We start from the raw sequence: 4773 nt of genomic DNA on the forward strand, positions 1-4773 counted from the left end.
ATCGTCGCAAAAGGACAGAGACAGTGCCGCCTTTAACGTTCTTCGTGGGATACGTTCCATTCAAGCCGTTCTTGTTTGGTATGCCATTCCCAGCAGCATCCATCTCTGCATGACGCAATGAAGGTTGGCCTATCGGTGGAAGCATGGTGTTAAACGCTGCGGAAGCGGAGGCAGGTGGTTGAGATGATACAGGGGAAAACGGCTCAGGTATGTTTGTGTTGTGTATGCTTGATGTGCCGTTAGGTGTGGAAACTGGAAGGTGGGAAATCGCGGCGGAACTGGACCCGTTGCGCTTCAGCGTGGGCCTATTGAACATTGCGCCAGGTTGGTTCAACTGACCGTTGCTCATAGTCGATATAAAGAAGTTTTTAGGTAAGGTACGTATTGGCGCAAAGGGAAGTCGAATCCTCCCTTTTTATCGCTTGGAACGATCCTCGCGAAAGTCTCGCGGGTCGCGTAAAGTCGATAGTCTCAAGCACGGCTGCCAAACAGTAGAAGTATGATGTGATGGTAAGAAGCTGTGACGCTTAAAAAATCCCTTCGAGGAGGATCGAAGGCTACAGTCGACGCGAAAAAGGAGATGGGAGGCCCGTTAGCGTGGGATTCGTGTGACAAAATAAGCTATGAATTTATGTGCATCGCTCGAGGAAGGGGCTGATCTAAGCAAAGCAGCGCGTTCTGCAAATGTTAGTTCTATAACACGAAAAATGGCGATGGGAACGAGTGGTGGATTGAACAAAATGGAATTGTAGGATGTTGTTGAGGTACGGGTAAGGTGAGATACAATCGCGATGTGTTGGGCACGCAAAAAAATTAGCCAAATTAATAGAGCGACGCAAGGAGGATAAAAACGGAAGCAAACTGCAGAACGGAAAGGCAAGGGAAGATGCCACGATCTAAGGCTTCGAACTCAACATTAAATAGAGGGCGAGACGGCATAGAGCGACGAAGATTGGGGGATTACCCTGACAAAAGGTTGTGCAGGGGCCCTATCACTTCTTTTTTGGCCTTTCTTTTTTGAAGTGGAGAGGGGCCCAGGGCGATGGATGAGATAGGATGGGCGCAAGAATAACGGCGCAACAAGAACAATAAAAACAGGAAAATATGACCCGCGATTGAAGGTTATAGCAGTCAAGAAGATGGGAGAAAAACTATGCGTAGTCCAGAGAATCGATGGTAAAAACGGACAGAGTAAGGTCAGGTTTGAAGATGAAAGGAAATAAGAAATAGTTACTAACAAGGGTTCCAAGGTTGGCCCAGGGCCAGAAGAAGAACGGGTTTCTACGAGAGGGATCTCCAATAGGTCGAAATAAAGATGCGCGAAGTGTTGATTTTTTCGGGCGTTATTGGTAGAATCGCGGAAAGGTGATAAGGTGCGCCGGAAGATTTTTTTCATAGGCTTGTTTGATGATTCGGGAGAGGCGATGGTCGGTTCTGCTGGAGTCGCGCAAGCTTGGAGGCGACGAGCAAGAGACGAGCTCGAAAAGGCCGGAGAACTGTACAGTGACGACTGGACGGGGAGCACAGAACAGACGACAGGGCAGGCTGTGGCTTGGTTGCTTCAGCTAAGACTAGCTAGTGTGATTGGAAGTGTCTGTCTGGGTGCAGTCGCCAGTCTTCTGCGCCGCTAGAGTGCAGGGTTGGCAGCGCAGCGACTGTGGTTGGCTGGAGCGATGGCTCAGTGGTCGATCTAAAGGGGCGAGGCGATGGAGGGTACGGAAATTGGACGGACTGGTAGGAGGAGGAGGGGATGAAGCGAAGGACGATGGAGGAGAAACTGGCGACCTCGCAATGGAGATGGGAAGATGGAGAAGGAGAGAGAGTGAGTGCGGGTGCGAGTGCGGGTGCGAGTGCGAGAGATATGGAGAGACGAAGAAATGAAGAGACGAAGAGACGAAGAGACGAGGAATTGGATAGGCTGTTGAGGTTGCGGAGAGGACAGGAAGAGAAGGACTGTGGGCAATGTTGGCGGTGATGCTACGCTGGCCGGAGCAGTTAGTGGCAATGGGACGTTAAGCGGTTAGGTTTACCCTTGGGCGGGTGAAGCCTGGAGTTTGGGGGCCGATTGGGGGCCGTTTAGGGAAGGGTTTTAGGGCAGAAGGTTGTTGCATCTGGTGATCAAAGACACAGACCAAAGTGCTGGCTCTGTTCCTGAGGCCCAGATACTCGTCGCTGCTCATGTTCACCATCGTAAGTTCGTAACCACTCTGCCGTTGTTGCAGAAGTGTGCAGGACAGTCGCATCGCATTTTTTGGTTAAAGTTTGTGTGCGCTCCCAGAAAAAATTTAAATTTTATTATCAAAATACTTAATGGATCTCGCTTCGAGAGTTTTCTAAGTCCCAAGTATGCACCGTCTCAGTTACCTGGAACAGACGCGAACCTTTTTATCTTGGAGTTATCAACTTTTTCTTTCTTTTCCCGTATGATGGACATTATCCCTTAGAACATGGGCATAGCGCGAACGATCGAGAGAGATAAAGTTACAAGCCCACTCAAACGCTTGATCTGATAACGGAAGTTTTGGGGATCATACAGGCCTCGTTGATTTTAAATTTAAAACCCGATGACCTCAACAAACGAATCGTGAAAAGTCAAACAGCCGAAAATAAAGTAGCAACGCGTACCCAATTCCAAAACCCCCCTTTTCTCTCCTAAAAATGCGCTTACCTTGCAGCTTCCCACTTTATTTTCATATCAAGCTTGATCACGGTGGACTTGATATTACTATGTAATCGATGCACACATGCACATGTCGCTCTTCCAATCAGGTTGGGCCATCCAGGCTTCTGAGGGGAAGTGGATTGTTCTGGCCCAATAATCCGGAAAAACACGAACCGTCCACGGGCAAGTGACGATCCTTGAAACCTGAATTAATCCCGACGGTAACTGTCATATGTGTGATTGGTAGGTAACTGAGAGCCAACTTTTTGATTTTTCCCCATTTGCAAAATGTCTAGTGGAAGCTTCGCTGGGTAGATCAAAAAAGGTTACTCTGGCTGAGCTCTGTTACAAATTCTGATGGACAGTTCAACATCCCCCCGGTACCTGGGGAGTCAAAAAAACTTTCTAAACGGCCACAATAACTAACCCAAAAGAGCCAAATCCTTGCAAGGGAGGAACAATCAGCTTAATGGAAAAGGGCTAGAATGTTGTGACAAAATATTGAAACGCGCCTTAGTCTCGTTAGGCCTCTACTTCTCCCCAACTAAATCTGCAAGAGCCGAGAAATATGACCAATCAGCAAGCGTGTCTGCGTGAGAAGTTTTGCGTTCGGAGAAAAAAAAAAAGTTGTTACGAAGGCCATGTCCAACCCAGCAGAGGAGATGGGACGCCATTCAACGCGAAAAAAAAAAAAAAAATGAACAAGAAGAGCAAAGTCGAAGATATCAAATCGAGCTTTTCGTCTTCTCCAAATTCTATGTCAACTTTTACGTAGTAAAGCACATTTTTTCCTGTCTCAACGGCATGGCCGCATGTGGTTGGGGGGATAGAAGAAAAAGAAGTTGATCATCATTTTTGTCAACGATATCACCTCCCAAGACCCGCCAATGATGGACTGCCGTGACTGGGGTGGGCCACGTCCTAAGCGGCTCAGCTGGAGCAGAAATAAGGGGGCCCAGAGCTCCAGCGAAAGATGAACCCAGAACCAATGCATCGGGGTGCCTAGGAACAGCCCTAGGCCCCGGACCGATTTCCTCAACCAAACTTCCCCAAGCTTTGATTTATTGAACATTTAGCCGCAAGGTTGATGGTCATGTCGGTTAATCATTGGCCGTTCATCAAGATCTACGCCGTTCGATGCCGCACAGCATCGTGTGCAGGCAGAGTGTGGAAAGGGCTTGTGAACTCATGGCGCGTTCCTGGCACGTTATTGAAAATGCTGGATGTTTTGCTAGCGACTGGAGATGTTCTAACATACTGCGGGACACTAGTCCGTAATAGGAAGCCCTGGGCAGAACTACGATTGCACGTTACGGATTCGACGGGGTGAGTGGGCCAGTGGGCCCTCGATTCCTTCCTCTGCAAGAATGCTGGGGCCAGCGCGAGCGGGATTTGTTGGCATCTGATCCGGTGTCAGGGGTCACGAAGAATTTTCCCCAGTGCTTGTGAGGAGGAGTGTGGATATTGATCGGGCGAACGACGAGAAGTGGCGCCTCTGATGTGTTGCGACAAATTCATTCTGTGTGGAGAGAACTTTGTTTTGGTCGACCATGTACGGCTGATCTCGCCATCCGGAGATTTCATATTACGGATGATCCTTTTCTGTCTCGCTGGAGAAACAAATAGCAAGGACAGAATAGGCCCCAGGGTTGTTCCCACGCAGACTTCTGGAAAATGGATGTTCGTCATCTAGGTCAACTGTAACTCCGTACAATTCAGTGGATAGTTGTCTGGTTGCAGCGCCAAAATGGAATATTTCAGAACAGGGCAAGTTTGCATTTAGACATATCTTGCACTCAACGGCGGTTATCTTCCTTCTAAAGGAAGGTAGAAAAAATGTGGAGATATCTACACATGCAGTAAACTACCTTCACTTGAGAATGGTCAATATTGCCAATCAGCTTTTCAGGATGTCCAGAATAGTCCGTACCAATGCTGTCGTCTGCTATTATTGGAAATGCGAAGTACTGTAAATATGATTCGAGCCTTCAGCAGAGCACCAGCAGACGGATAGGAATATGGGTAGAATAGAATAATTATGTCACTTGGTCCTATACAACGACAGGCTGCTCCGCCAGAAGAAACTCCATTCATCAAATCGTTTACGAGTG

The sequence above is a fragment of the Histoplasma capsulatum genome, genomic scaffold (genome assembly GCF_000149585.1).
Source record: "Histoplasma capsulatum NAm1 scaffold_1 genomic scaffold, whole genome shotgun sequence".
Classification (NCBI taxonomy): domain Eukaryota; kingdom Fungi; phylum Ascomycota; class Eurotiomycetes; order Onygenales; family Ajellomycetaceae; genus Histoplasma; species Histoplasma mississippiense.